The following is a 16,740-nucleotide window of genomic DNA, read 5'->3' on the forward strand; positions in this document are numbered from 1 at the left end:
GAACCAGCAGCATTCATACAGCAGACTATAGTTATAAGAGCTCCTCTTTCTGCTGATGTTGGTCCCCCTGCGGGTTCGGGGGTTAGAATAGGCCCGCGGTATTCCTGCCTGTCGTAAGAGGCGACTAAAAGGAGTCTCACATGTTTCGGCCTTATGTGATGGTCCCCTCTCGGGTTTGACCTCCATCTTTCTAAATTATTCCGAAGAGCGAGCCAATTGGGGAAGGGCGCCTTACGTGGTGCACTGTATCCGTCGTGCATTGAGACCTTTAGCCGGCTTTTTCGTCGTTGCAATGGTGTCCCGCTCGTTTTCCATCTCTTGGGCGAGGATACGTCCCTGGGTGCGATTCCCACGCTGCACTCTGCAGTGTTTCTTTTAACTGCGACGACGACCTTGGGCAGTTTTGCACCTAAGATCCAGCACGGTAGCCAGTCCGTTGTGGTGGGGCCGCCATGTACCCTCTTGGTTGTAGCCCCCTGACAACACAGGGATCGCTCTACTGATGCCTGCGCCGTTAACTCCCCACGTATGCCAAGGAGTAGATGCCCGTCTCCCTGGGGCATCAGGACTCCCGGCAATGGACATCCTGCCAGGTGGCTATTGCTGCGGCTGGGTGGCGCCCGTGGGGAGGGCCCTTGGTCGGAGTAGGTGGCATCAGGGCGGATGACCCGCAATGAAGCGTGGTACATCATCTCTCGCTGGCGGCCAGCCGCCAGCAGTCTCAAAGCGTTCTCGGGCTCAATTTAATGCTGAAAAGTACAATCCGAAAACGTTCCCCTCTCTGGCCACGCCGTGGGAGGAGCGTAAGTCTCAGGATGGAGGTAATAGTTATTCGCCCCGATTCTTATTTTGTACGAGAGCTGATGGGGAGTCTTTTCTCTCCACAAAGCCTCAGTTCTTCGTCGAGCATTTAGAGGACAAGTTTGGGAAGGTGGAGGGCTTGTCAAAAATGCGCTCTGGATCGGTCCTGATCCAAACGGCATCCTCTGCCCAGTCACGACGGTTGCTTGCTTGTGACAAGTTGGGGGATGTTGCTGTTACGATCACGCCGCATAAGAGTTTAAATATGGTTCAGGGAGTTATTTACCATAAGGACCTTCTTTTGCAGTCTGATGACGAGCTGCGTGCCAACTTAGAGCGCAGGGGTGTACATTTCGTCCGGCGCGTTCATCGGGGTCCGAAGGAAAATCAGATAGCTACCGGTGCCTTCATCTTGGCCTTCGAGGGTGATACGTTACCGGAAAAGGTCAAGGTGATGGTCTACCGATGTGACGTCAGGCCCTATATTCCTCCCCCGATGCGGTGCTTCAAGTGCTGGAAATTCGGCCATATGTCTTCCCGCTGCACTTCCAGCCTCACATGTCGAGATTGCGGACGCCCGTCTCATCCCGATACTCCATGTGCCCCGCCTCCCATCTGTGTCAACTGCGGGGAGCACCATTCACCTTGCTCGCCTGACTGCAAAGTCTTTCAGAAAGAGCGCAAAATTATGGAATATAAGACCCTGGACCGGCTGACCTATACTGAGGCCAAAAGGAAATATGACAGACTCCATCCTGTGAGAATGACATCTTCTTATGCAGCTGCTACGACAACTGTGCTAGCCCCATCAGTTTCGAGACTTCCAGCCAGCTCGATAAGCAGTAAGACTCCTCCTGCCCCCTTGCCCGTGGGGGGCTCTACCCAACCGGTTGCTCCTGCACCACCTACCTCAGGAGCAACCTCCTCCCACCCGTTGGGGACGTCCGTCCCCGCTTCTCAGCCGGAGAAGCGTCTAACTTCTTCGGCTACTCTCGCCCGTAAGAGTTCCCTTGGGTCCCTCCCTTCCCAGGGTTCCACCAGCGGGAAGGATGACGGCCGCCAGTGGCATAAGTCCTCACCAGCGGCCGGGCGTAGGGCTTCACGATCCTCCTCTGTCCCGGAGACTGAATCGGTGAAGCCTTCCCAGCCGGTGCAACCCAAGGTTCAGCGAGAGAAGTCCAAGAGAAAGACCTCTAAGGCCAAAGAACTTGCGGTGGCGCCAACCCCACCGCACCTTTCGCGCTCTGCGTCTGAGGATGCAGTCGAGATTCTAGCGTCCGCTGAGGACCTTGATCTCGCTGGTCCCTCAGACGCCATGGATGCCTCTCGTACGGGTACTGAATCGGTGGCAGTGAGTGAACAAGCGGCGTAAATTACCTTCCCAGTCCTTTCACGCCTTTCTCAGCTATGGACAATATCATCCTCCAGTGGAACTGCGGCGGTTTTTTCCACCATCTAGCTGAGCTCCAACAACTTATCAGCCTTCACCCTTTCTTCTGCATTGCTCTTCAGGAAACTTGGTTTCCAGCAATGCGAACCCCCGCCCTCCGTGGCTATCGGGGTTATTATAAGAACCGGGCAGCATATGAAAGGGTGTCGGGTGGCGTCTGCCGCTATGTCCTTCACACTCTGCACAGCGAGTCTGTCCCTCTCCACACACCTTTAGAGGCTGTCGCTGTTCGGGTTTGGACGCCACAGGCTGTTACCGTCTGCAGTCTTTACCTTCCACCGGATGGTGATGTCTCGCAGCATGTCCTGGCTGCGCCGATAGCCCAATTGCCGCCACCTTTCTTGCTATTGGGCGACTTCAACGCCCATAACCCTCTGTGGGGTGGGTCAGTGGCAACAGGTCGAGGCGCCATCGTTGAGCATTTATTGTCGCAGCTCGATCTCTCGATTTTAAATGATGGTGCCTTCACACACTTCAGTGTGGCGCATGGTACATACTCCGCCATTGACCTTTCAATATGTAGCCCTAGCCTCTTACCGTCTGTCCAATGGAGTGTGCATGACGACCTGTGTGGTAGTGACCACTTTCCGATCTTTCTGTCACTACCACAGCGTCACTCTTCTGGGCGCCCTAGCAGATGGGCTCTGAATAAGGCTGACTGGGACTTGTTCTCCTCCACTGCCGCTCTTGAGTCTCTCTCTAATGACGACATTGATGCGGTGGTTCAATCGGTCACCACCGGCATCGTTACTGCCGCCGAATCTGCCATTCTCCGTTCTTCTGGGTCCCCTCGGCGGAAGGCTGTGCCTTGGTGGTCGCCTAAGATCGCTGAAGCGATTAAAGATCGCCGGCGGGCGCTCCAGCGTCACAAGCGACATCCCTCCTTAGACCACCTTATCGCCTTCAAACGGCTGCGTGCGCGGGCCCGCCTCCTTATCCGCCAAGGCAAGAAGGAGTGCTGGGAGCGGTATGTGTCCACCATTGGCCTCCATGTCACTCCTTCGCAGGTCTGGGCCAAGATTCGACGCGTCTACGGCTATCGGACCCCTGCCAGCGTCTCTGCGCTCTCACTGAATGGAGCAGTTTGTACTGACTCCGACGTCATTGCCAATCGCTTAGCAGAGCATTTTGCTATGAGTTCCGCTTCTGCGAATTACCCCCAGGCCTTCCGTTCCATTAAAGAGCGGATGGAACGTCGGAGCCTTTCGTTTCGCACCAACCACCCAGAATCTTACAATGCTCCATTCAGTGAGTGGGAATTTCGCAGTGCCCTAGCTGCTTGCCCTGATACCGCTCCTGGGCCAGATGGCATCCACTGTCAGATGCTGAAACACCTTTCAGTGGACTGCCAGCGGCGCCTTCTCGATCTTTACAACTGTCTTTGGGTCGAGGGGGTGTTTCCGTCGCAATGGCGGGAAGGCGTTGTCATCCCCGTTTTGAAACCTGGAAAGACCCCTCTGGAGGTGGACAGCTACCGCCCCATTAGCCTCACCAACGTCCTTTGTAAGCTTCTCGAACGGATGGTGAGCCGGCGCTTAAATTGGGTACTGGAGTCTCGGGGCCTTCTGGCTCCGTCTCAGGGTGGGTTCCGGAAAGGCCGCTCCGCAGCCGACAATCTGGTGAGCCTGGAGTCGGCCATCCGTATTGCCTTTGCCCGCCGTCAGCACCTGGTCGCTGTCTTTTTCGACATGCGGAAGGCGTACGATACATGGCGTCATCGCATCCTTTCTACGCTTCATGGATGGGGTCTTCGGGGCCCTCTGCCGATCTTTATCCGCAATTTCCTGTCGTATCGTACCTTCCGCGTGCACGTCGCAGCCTCCTATAGTTCCACCCACGTCCAGGAGAACGGTGTGCCACAGGGTTCTGTTTTAAGTGTCTGCCTGTTTTTAATAGCCATTAACGGGCTCGCTGCGGCCGTGGGAAATTCTGTCTCTGCTTCCCTGTATGCTGACGACTTCTGCCTTTATTACAGCTCTACTGGCATTGCAGCTGTTGAACGTCAGCTACAGGGCGCTATCCGTAAGGCGCAGTCTTGGGCTGTAGCGCATGGGTTTCAGTTTTCAGCAGCCAAGACCCGCGTTATGCATTTCTGCCGGCGCCGAACAGTCCATCCTGAGCCGCGGCTTTATCTTGCCGACGAACTCCTTGCTGTGGTGGAGACCCACAGGTTTTTGGGGGTGCTTTTCGATGCCCGGTTGACTTGGCTGCCTCATATCCGGCAGCTTAAACAGACGTGTTGGCGGCATCTAAACGCTCTGAGATGCTTGAGCCACACCCGCTGGGGCGCCGACCGCTCTACCCTGTTGCGGCTCTACCAGGCGTTAATCCAGTCCCGTCTGGATTATGGGAGCCTGGCTTATGGCTCAGCATCCCCATCTGCGTTACGGGTGCTGGACCCAATTCTCCACAGCGGGATACGCCTTGCCACTGGTGCTTTCCGCACCAGCCCTGTGGACAGCGTACTAGTGGAGGCAGGTGTACCTCCACTGCGGTTCCGGCGCCAACGTTTGCTGGCCGCTTATGCTGCCCATGTTCTAAGCTTGCCCGGGCATCCAAATCATCGTGTCCTGTTCCCGCAGTCAGTCGTCCATCTGCCAGACCGTCGGCCCCGGTCGGGTTGTCCGATCGCCGTACGCGTCAAGGAGCTTCTCTGCGGGCTTGGGTTTTTCCCTGTTCCACCTCCTTTCCGGGCGCCTCTGCGTACACCCCCGTGGTGTGTTCCTCGCCCTTGCCTTCGGCTCGACTTGGCACAGGGCTCGAAGGACTCGGTCCCTCCAGAGGCCTTCCGCCGCCGCTTTTATTCCATCCTGGCCACGTATCAGGGCTCTGGAATTGTTTACACTGACGGTTCGATGGTTGCTGGTCGTGTCGGGTATGCGCTAACTCTAGGGGACCATTCCGAACAACGGTCCTTGGCGGCTGGCTGCAGCGTTTACACTGCTGAGCTAGTCGCCATCTTTCGAGCCCTAGAGTATATCCGCTCCTGCTCAGGTGAGTCCTTCGTTATCTGTAGCGATTCCCTGAGCGGTTTACGAGCTCTCGACCAGTGTTTTCCTCGTTCTCGTCTGGTGATGGCTATCCATGAGTCCCTGCATACTCTTGCGCGTTGCGGCCGCTCTGTGGTCTTTGTGTGGACCCCCGGTCATGTCGGTATCCCGGGCAATGAACATGTTGACCGCCTGGCAAAAGAGGCCACGAGTAAATCATCTCTGGATGTTGGCCTCCCAGAGGCTGATTTGCGGGCAGTCCTCCGCCGAAAAGTTTTTGCGCTTTGGGACGCTGAATGGCGCGATCGGATTACACCCAATAAACTCCGTGCCATTAAGGAGACGACGACTGTATGGCGGTCCTCCATGCAAGCCAACCGCAGGGACTCAGTCGTCCTTTGTCGGCTCCGCATTGGCCACTGCCGGCTAACACACAGTTATTTACTGCGCCGGGAGGACCCTCCTGTATGTCGCTGCGGGGCGGCTTTGACGGTGGCCCACATTCTGTTGGCCTGCCCCCTTTTAGCTGTGGTCAGGCAGACATTTGCGCTGCCTGATACGCTCCCTGCCGTTTTATCTGATGACCCTGTTATGGCTGCCTTAGTTTTATGTTTTATTAGGGCAGGGAGTTTTTATTCTTTCATCTGAGTGTTTCTGTTTTATTTTATTTTTTGTGTTGATTCTGGCCTTTGGCCTATGATTTTAAACTGATCTTTTAATGTGTTTCTAAGTGGTTGGCTTTTCCTTTTTTATTTCTATGGTCGGCCAACCACTGTCACACTCTGTGTGGTTTTAGTTCGTTTTGTCTTGTCCTTGTCTCCGTTTCTCTTGTTCTGTATCCTCTGTGATCTATTCTGTTCCTCGTTTTTATTCTCTGTGGGTGTTCTTTGTATTTGGAAAAAAGGACAGATGACCGTAGCAGTCCGGTCCCTTTCATCCCCCAAACCAACCAACCAATCTGCTGATGTTGGACAAGCTATTTTTTTTCCCCTTCAGGCCGATTACTTTCGCAACTTTGGATTATGCAACAGTGATTCCGCTTTCGTCCACATCATAGATATTGTCTGGGGTGAACATTCCCTTATCGTAAACTTCCTCTAGAAGTTTGTAGAACTTCTGTGTATTTTATTTGGTGAAACCAAAGGCCCTGCTGTAAGATGTAAGAGTAGATTTCCTTTGTGATAATTTGGCATGATGACGTTTTGAAGAAAGTCTAGTCCACTTTCTTCCAACGATGTTATTGTGGAAAGGCTCTTCAAGGCCATTGTTTCCTTCCAAGTGAATAGCCATTCCCCTCACGTCACTACTAGTAGGCCCGAAAAACGAAGTCTCCATTGCAAGACAATAATTGACAAGTTCATCTTCAAGGGTACTGCCTAGAACGGCACGTCTGCCCCTTTTAACATTCGCTGCTTAGTCTGGAGTGCCGTATTCCATGTTAGATAATCTCATTAGCGTAGTTTTCGGGATATTATACTGCTTATTTGCTTTTCTCCAGCCCATCTTTTTACTTCTAATAGCATGCATAGACTCTTTCATTTTGGTTGGACTCCACCCCTTCTGCTTCGTTTCCACGATTTTGTTCCCTTGGATTCTGGAACAGAAATCCAAAAGAATACATTAAAAAATTAGGGGTCCGACTTGAAAACCAGAAGGGGGTCCGATTTGAGGCACCCATACTATCAGATTTATAATTAAAATAACTTTTTAGGTAAATGTCAAAATAGCATAACTTAGATATAAACATGATCCCCAATCCTTCCCATTAAAGAATGTGTGTAGATACTATTACTCACCTTCTAGTATCCAAGCGAAAAGTAGCCATAAGTAGCACTGTCTCAAAACTTTGATTTCACGAAAAACACATCTTGTCAGCTGAGCAAGCGGCAGCTACAGCGGATGACGCGAACGCTCCACTATATAGTGGCACAAGCCTAAACTAATGTTTAGAGGGATTTCCACCAGAGTTCAGCACAATGCAGAGTCTGGAGCCCTATGATCCGCTTTGGGGTCTGGGTCCGGATTTAGGTACTTTCCTCTACGAGAATCTGAAGGTATGAATACTACGGTACAGTTTGGCAAACGGTGTTGGAATGTGTCGAGACTGTCCAGCATTTGATTCAAGTCAATCTACCAGGATTCAATAGCAGTGTTCGTTCTCAACCAGATTATTACTGAATCTTGCTCGGTAGTGTGAGAACGGCTACAACATTCTTGTATCCCACACACAAAACAGTCCCACCTTGTGGTAGTTAATACTGATCATGCCTTTCTTTGCTGTTTATTTGGTAGTTAATATTAATGGTCTATTTATTATTGAAAATAAGTTTGTTCAGACGTTTCAGCTGTAGCCCATCAGTTCTATTGCATATAAAAGTTTATATACAGTTATTCGTATGATAATGGCAGTAGCCAACATGAATTAATAAATAAAGGAATATGTGAAGCGAAACTGATGGATTTATTCACAAAAATAGTGATGTGCCACGTGATCTTAAACTCAATTTATCAGTAATTTTAAGATTTAAACCATGTGATATTACACGATGTATAAAGTCCTTTTATATAATATTTTATTAATGGGCTATGCCAGAAAGGCGTAAACAAATAAATTTTTGTCAACAAGTGGTGTGGTGGTGTTAGTGACCTAACATATTGACGAGAGACTACATGTTCAATACTAACAATGGTCGAAGATTTAGTATCTGCGGCCTGCCGATAAAACCAATGCGACGAGGGACACGGAACAAACGGCGTTGGCAGCCAGTGAAGTGGATACACTGGCCGCCGACAGGGTGTGCCTAATCCGTATGCAATTGAAAGAGCTTTGGGAAAAAGCCTCCATTTTCCGAAGAGCGAGATTAAAGCGGCAGCCAACTCAACTCACTTGTATGTTTGCTAGCTTACAAGCTTAACCTGGTGATATTCTGCCTCACTCAGATGTTAGCTTCTTCTGACGTTAGCTGCTTTAGGCTCATCTCTTCCTCAGCTTGCCCACTTGTCATATTAAATGGGCAGTTGAGTAGTGTTTTCACTGGTTTGCTCTTCAGACGTTAGAACTCTCGCATTCGACAACCTCGTTTGGCCTTGACATAGTGTGATGTTTTAATCCCAGTTTGCGAATTCATAGATTTTAACCCATACCCTGGGAACGAGTTGCTAAAGAAGGGTTCCTTTGCAACATTAAGTATCATCTCATATTTAGAATTGATAATCACAGCAATGTGCTGTATGTTTACACCTTTTCGTAGACGATTTAATATCTTGCACATCTCTGGCGATAAACAAGAGTAAAAATGTATCACATTATCATGCATTCCCACTTCTCCCCACCTCCACTCTTTCTACCAATTTCACTGGGGATATCTTATAAATTACCATCCAGAACTTAAGTTGATTTTCTGTTTTATGAATATATGGGGTGCAACTGGTATTCACCATGTGATCGAAAGTACCCAGACACCCTCAAAAAAATAAGTTTTTCATATTAGGCACATTGTGATGCCACCTACTGCCAGGTACTCCATATCAGCGACTTCCGTCGTCGTTACACATCGTGAGAGAGCAGAATGGGGCCCTCCACGGAACTCACGGATTTCGAACGTGGTTAGATGATTGGGTGTCACTTCCGTCATACCTCTGAACGAGAGAGTTCAACATTCCTAAACATCTCTAACTCCACTCATTCCGATGTGATAGTGAAGTGGAAACGTAAAGGAACACGTACAGCACAAAAGTGTACAGGCTGACCTCGTCTGTTGACTGACACAGCCGCCAACAGTTGAAGAGGGTCGCAATGTGTAATAGTCAGACATCTATCCAAACCACCCCACAGGAATTCCAGACTGCATCAGGATCCACTGCAAGTACAATGACAGTTAGGCGAGAAGTGAGAAACATGGGATCTAATGTTCGAGCGGCTGCTCATAAGCCACACATCACGCCGGTAAATGCCAAATGACGCCTCGCTTGGTGTAAGAAGCGCAAACATTGAACGACTGAGTAGTGGACAAACGTTGCGTGTTGTAACGAATCACGGTACACAACGTGACGGTCCGATGGCAGGGCGTAGGTATGATGAATGCCCAGTGAACGTCATCTGCCAGCGTGTGTAGTGCCAATAGTAAAATTCGGAGGCGGTGGTGTTACGGTGTGGTCATGTGTTTCATGGAGGGGGCTTGCACCATTTGTTGTTTTGCGTGGCACTATCACATCACATTGATATTTTAAGCGCATTCTTGCTTCCCACTGTTGAAGAGCAATTCGGGGATGGCGACAGCATCTTCCAACACAATCGAGCACCTGTTCATAATGCACGGCCTGTGGCTGAGTGGTTACACGACAATAACATCCCTTTAATGGACTAATGGACTGTCCTGCACAGAGTGGTTCTGAGCACTGTGGGACTTAACTTCTGAGGTCATCAGTCCCCTAGAACTTAGAACTACTTAAACCTAACTAATCGAAGGACATCACACACGTCCATGCCCGAGGATGGTCGCGCGGTTCCAGACTGTAGCGCCTAGAACCGCTCGGCCACCCTGGCCGGCCTGCACAGAGTCCTCACCTGAATCTAATAGAACATCTTTGGGCTGTTTTGGAATGCCGACTTTGTGCCAAGCCTCACCGGCCGTTGTTACCTCTCCTCAGTGCAGCACTCCATGAAGAATGGGCTGACATTCTCCAAGAAACCTTCCAGTACCTGATTGAACGTATGCCTGTTAGAGTGGAAGCTATCATCAAGGGTAAGGGTGGGCTAACACCATATTAGTTCCACCATTACCGATGGAGGGCGCTACAAACTTGTATGTCATTTTCAACCAAGTGTCTGGATACCTTAGATCACATAGTGCAAGTGCAGATATTTCTATTGGTGACTGAGGTTAGTGTTTTGAACAACATTACATGAGTATTTCCAACATTTGGAGACTAATAATCATATCTGTTACTAGTCTATGTCTTTAGGTGGGTTAGTACCTCCAAGTACATGAGGCAAGAGCAAGCCATTAATGTTTATTCTCCCGTGAGCAACCGGTCAGGAGTTGAAGTGTGGACACATGGACAAAAGACGGTAAGTCTATACCCAAAGGAGTGGTCATTCACTTCACAGCCAAGGGATGGCTATGCAGGAAACATCAGGTCATAAATGTGTCGTTTTGTTGTCAGACTGTTTGACACAGCGAAAACAACCAACACACTGATGTGTGTATATATTAAGGTACACATTAAAAAATATCGACACATTACATCCTGTATCTTCCCATTTTAGCCTCAGTGAAGAAATGCACTACGAAATGTTTGCCAAGCCAAGATAACCTATATTGTTGATCTCGTATCATTTAATAATGTCTTTAAAAAAAGTTCTTGAGCAAATCACTAATTTCTAGCTATTGCTGAGTCTCTGTTTTTAATGAGAAATTTGGGATCAGGAAAGGAAGGAGCCATAATGTCAAACAAGCACGCCAAGTAATGTTCTCACAGCCTCTTTCTCTCTTTTTGGAAAACGTCTCTGTCGTATGCATTGACGAAGCCCTAGTATGTGTGAATCCCCACTGCTGCAACATGTGGAGATTAATCTCATCTGGTCATCATTGTTGCTAAACTTCCACAACTTTTTAACATTGGTGCATTACTGATTATCTAAGCGTTTGTTCAGTTGAAATATGAACTTACCGTCAATTATGTAGCTCAGTACATCTTGTGAACAGGCAACCCTTACCGCACAGGTATGGTTTCGCTTTTAAATAACGCTTTATTTACTCACTTTATGTCATAAATAAAAATTTTGTGTAATGAATGACACAACTAAATATTGTTCACACTAGAGTTAATGAATTTAGCAAGATAAATCTGTGCCACTCCAGGTAGTCAATCGATAAGCAAAAGGTTGACAGACATATTCTGCAATGTTGTCAACTCCTAATCATTCTTGAAGCAGGAAGGAATACATCTCCACAGCCGATGTGTTCCTCGGACGGTATAGCGGCCTAGGAGTGGAAGTTGCGCATCATAGACACAGTGGAAACTGACACCAAAGTGAGAGATGACGGAAATCCGACAGGATAAGCACATTTGTGTCATTCGACCAAGACACCATGAATTAAGAGAACTGGAAAATTAATTGGACGTCCCTCTCTTTATAGATGTCATTCTTTTTTTTCTGTTTAGTCTGGCAGTTTTCCAAGTATTTTCTGGAGAATTACTGAGGAGTAATCGTTAGAATGGGCTTCTACGGTAAGTGTAAATAAGACAGTAAATAACCGTTCTAATGAATGGTTCAATGACAGCAAGTCCTGATATGAAGTGAAATTTGAAAAGCTAGCCGGGAATGGCGTTAACACAGTTACCCTAAGCCGCCTCTGAGATACCAATGCGACGGTATAGATGGGCAGACGGTATTGGAATGTGTGGAAGGATCCTGTTGCTTGTGATTCATTAAGAAAAACCACCACGATTCTCTAACAGTGCTCATTCTTAGCCAGATTCTATCCCAGTTTTATTTCTAGCGTTGAACCATTGCTCAACTGTGTGTGAATAGCATCAAAACATTTATATCCTACACACATCACAAACTCATTTCACTCTAGTTATCGTAGCAACATCCCCTGTGCTTCCATTCTTTTGTACACGATTTAATTTCTTTGTAGCACACAGTCACCCCGTTCTGGAAGTGATAAAGAAGAGTAACAGACTATCACAGCATCATAGACTCATACATCCCCGATGTCCACTCATCCCCACTGTCAATAGTGAATTTCTCATAAATTATAGTCCGATCCACAGAACCATAACTTGAAGTTATGTTGTCTTTCCGTGCTCGAAATAAGCTCTTAAAACCGTATGGACTTCAAAAGTCTGTCTCGTGAATATGCTATGGTAACGAAAATAATTAAAATGCCCTTTCTCGCTCTGGGCGATAGGTTCTCTATTCTACTCTCGATGAGATACAATCACTGACTCCTAGATTACGCACTTTCAAAACGGCTTCTGCATTTCAAGCAATCTGTACGGTAGGTGTATTTTTGTTGGCGTCCTGTATAACTCGTGGATGTTTCCCCATTACAGTGCTGCTCTTCATAGCTGAAGTAATTCCCTCACTGTGTATATCAACACTGTTCACTTGATATCACGGAAAACAGGTCCATCAACCACAGGACAGCCGGCAGAAGTAGCATCTTGTCATTAATGGCTGTACACAAATGGATGCACTCAGCTTCCGTACTATCAGCTTCTAGCTTGTTTAATTCCCTGAACCTCACACAGCTCATTCCTTCGTTAAAAGAAATCACTTTTCAACTACGAATAATAAACTGATCGAGATAAATTTCTCGAGCACCAACTTGTAGCTACTAAAGTTTTGACGAAATTTTAAAAAGTAACTCGGTATTACCAGTGCAATTGACTGTGGCTATTCTCAAAATAATATGAATCATGACTGCCAGGAAAAAATTTCTGGAAATCTGTGGTAGTGTTCTATGAGGCCAAACAGCTAAGGTTATCGGTCCCTAAGCTTACACACTGCTTAATCTAACTTACGCTAAGGACAACACACACACCCATGTCCGAGGGAGGACTCGAACCCCCGGCGGGGAAGCCGTTCGAACCGTGACAAGGCGCCTTAGACTGCAACGGCTATCCCTCGCGGCTACTGCCAAGAGACTTATAAACTGATTTGAGTAACATCTGGTGCTCTAGTTGCTATTAGCCGATAGTTCTGAGATTTTACCCCAGATTCAGTAAGTACTCAGTATTTCAGCCTTTCTCACACGTTGTTACAAACCCAGCGGAATTCCTTTGTCATGAAATATTTTTTGCAATTTTCGGTTAAGTCAATGAAGCGAACAGATTGAACTACAGAAAATCGCTCGAAGTGGATTAGAAACGAGGGTTCGTGGCTTTCTGATAGTTTCAGAGAATTTACTCACTCTATTATTGGGTAACACACTCCAACGTTAATTGCTTTGTCGTCACACTGATGAATCACAGAAATTGTTGTGTATTTATACCTAGACTAGCTGAGTATCCGGCTTTACCCGGAGATGTCTTTATTACACTCCCATTAGTGCATCATCTCCTTCCCTCTTTCTCTGCCTGTCTCCTCTGCTCCCTTCTCTGTCCCTCTCCTCCTACCAGTCAACTGCCCATCCGCTTCTCCCCACTCTCTCTCTCCATCTGTTCGACGCCTGTCTTTTCATCTGATCCTTCCCCTCTGTCCATCTCCTCCTCACTCCTCCTTGTCCATCTCCTCTTTCTTCCATTCTGCTTCTCCTCCTCCCCCTTCACTCTGTCACTCTCCTCTTCTTATCTCCCTCTGTCCATTACCCTCTGCCCCCATTCTACCCATCTGCTCGTGTCACCATCTCCCTCTTCCCTATCTCTGTGTATCTATCTAATCTTCCTGCCCCCTCTCCCCCTATTCTCTCTCCGCATATTATCATCTTCACTCCAATAGGAATGTTGATTCTTACCCCCACACTAATTCTTGCCCGTGTAGTGCTGCGGCCCATTATCTGGAAAGAAAATTATAATTATTTAGCAAAAGGGGTTCAAATGGTTCAAATGGCTCTGAGCACTATGGGACTTAACTTCTGAGGTCATCAGTTCCCTAAAACTTAGAACTACTTAAACCTAACTAACCTAAGGACATCACACACATCCATGCCCGAGGCAGGATTCGAACCTGCCATCGTAGCAGTCGCGCGGTTCCAGACTGAAGCGCCTAGAACCGCTCGGCCACCGCGGCCGGCGTACTTAGCAAAAGTAAGGAGAAGTAGCATGGAAGCCACCGCAGAGCATTTCGTTAATAACTGCAGATCGGAAGCAGTCAACGTTGTGACTAGAGAGTCGCAAATAACCGACGCGCCAGTGGATTGCGAAGCAAGGACAGTCAAACTAAGCGGTAAATGGCTCCACAGAGCGTTAATCATGTAGTATGTGGGACAGCGTCACTGTACCAAGGTACCAAGGTGAATCTCTTTTTATGGCAGTATGACTGGGTGCTGGGTTTTAGTGAAACAAATGTTCGCCGGAGGCATATAAATGTGGGACGTGACGCCACGCCGCCAGCCGTCGTTTGACTCCTGTACGAAGGCAGCATGTTTTACCCCGCGCACAGCGCACTCCACACATTGCCACTGTGGCCACTTGTGGAACCGAGGGGTCGATTTCCGAGTGAAACGCAGCCGCAGCCAAACACGTAATGCCACTGAAGTCGACGACTGTGGCCTTTAAAGTTAGCCGACCTCAGCAGCATAGAGTGCTGGCTCAGCAACTCGGGGCAGAAGCCGAAGGCTTTTTTATCAGCCCTAACCAGGACAATGAGGAGAGACGCGCCTGCCTCACTAAGTCATGTACTGAAGTCAACAAACGTCATCTGCAACTGTTAAGTTTTATTCTTGGCCCCACGGCATTGTTTCTCTGGGTGATAAAAATGAATAAAAGCGCAGTGGTGGCAAAATTGGAAACAAACGTTTCCACCATGGACGACGCTATAGACTAATCAGTGAATAAGGTAGCTCACCTGAGGGCACATTTTCGTTTACGTAATAGTTTGACAGAGAGACCTGATGTACTGGAGACACTGAAATCGTTAAATTTGGGAGTGTATCTAGCTGTTGCTAAATTTTTCCCATTCTCTGGCGTCTCAGAAAGTGTTAAAGTTTGTAGCGGATCAGCAGCCACCAGCTGACATAGGTGGTTGGTCGGATACCACAATAACTGCAGATGCCAAAGTAGCGTTTAATGGCAGTCGAAGTAGTTCGTGAGGTGAGGTGCACAGAGATATTACGCAATGCGGGATCTTTTGATGAATTGCGTCAGGGCCTGGAGCAGTGGTATAGGAATCAAAACAGTGCACTACTTTTTCGTTAGCAGTTGGTTATGGTGTCGAGAAGGCGTAATAACGCAGTGGAACAATGTGGAACTGTAGCTAGAAAAACAAATGTGAAAATTATGAACTTTCACAGAATCAGGAGGTGAACAAAGTGATACTGCAAGAGACCGAGCAACGGGCACTTGAAACGTTTCTGTGGCGTTTAGCAGCAGAACTGTCGAGGAAGGTGCAATCGGAGGAACCCAGTGATCTCCTACAGGGTTGGATTGGCTTTGGAGTTCGAGGAAATCGATACGTCGACATTGGTAAGGGATCAAAGACACGTGTTTGCATAAAATGTACGAGGGTTGGAACTTTAATAGATGTGACTATTTATTTACAGCTTGTACAAAATAGATACGTGTTTGAAAGTTTCGCTGACCTTCGAAGTAGTCACCAGAATTGTGTATAACTTGTTGCCAGCGATGTGGAAGTCATAAGATACTCTTAGCAGTGCCAGTTGTGTTGACAGTTAAAGCGGCGCCTTCTATTGCCGGACGAATTTGTAGCAGTTCTGAAACGAACGCCGTGAAGTGTTTTCTTCAGTTTAGAATTCGAGTTGAACTCACGAGGGCTTAAGTCAGGGGAGTGCAGTAGGTGGTATAGCACTTAGCAGCCCCATCAGTCAAACAAATCAGTACGTGCTTCAGCATTGTCCTGCAAAATGAAGCTCAGGTCCTCCAGAAAGTGTCGTCACTTCTGTCTCTAAGCTGGTCGTAGGTTGTGAACCAAAAATGACCAGCATAGAGACTGGAGTGATGACACTTCCTGCAGGACCAGACCATGTTGCAGGAGAAAGCTCAAGCACGTACAGTGCAAGCTGTTACTGATTTGTTTGACTGATGGGGCTGCTAAGTGCTATACCACCTCCTTCACTCCCCTGACTTAAGCCCTCGTGAGTTCAACTCGATTTCTAAACTGAAGAAAACACATCATGGCATTTGTTTCTGAACTGCTACAAATTCGTCGGGCAATAGACAGCGCCGCTCGAACTGTCAACACAACTGGCACTGCAAAGATGATCCTACGACTTCCACATCGCTGGAAACGCGTTATACACAATGCTGGTGACTACTTTGAAGGTGAATAAAACTTTGAAACATGTATCTATTTTGTACGAGCTGTAAATAAACAGTTTCCACTATTAAAGTGCCAACCCTCGTAAATTGTTTTAATTGTGGCTAAACAGGGCATATGCAGTCAGTGATAGCAGCCACGATGAAGTGAGAGGGATAACTGGTGTAGTAATAGATGGGGTCCAGGAGTTCCCAGTGAAAGCAAATTCAATGAAAACGAATGAAGAGCCGGGATGTGTCATAATTAGTGTAATAAATGGTAGAGAATATAAAAATTACTGGACAAAGGGGGGCATGTGTTATTATTGACGTCAAGGGAATTAGTATATGGCAGACAGTGAACCTTACCACGGTACAACTTGCTTGGAGTAGGCAGTAATGATATAAGACCACTGGGGTCAGTAATGATGAATTTTTCGTTTCAGACTACAGAGTTTAGACAGTGTGTGGAGCTGGTGTCTAATGTAAGCAGGGACTACAGCACGATTCAGGGGTTACATTTTCTGCATCAACATTATGCTATAATAGACTTTTGACGACATATAGAGGAAT

This window comes from Schistocerca cancellata, chromosome 4 (genome assembly GCF_023864275.1).
Source record: "Schistocerca cancellata isolate TAMUIC-IGC-003103 chromosome 4, iqSchCanc2.1, whole genome shotgun sequence".
NCBI classification, from domain to species: domain Eukaryota; kingdom Metazoa; phylum Arthropoda; class Insecta; order Orthoptera; family Acrididae; genus Schistocerca; species Schistocerca cancellata.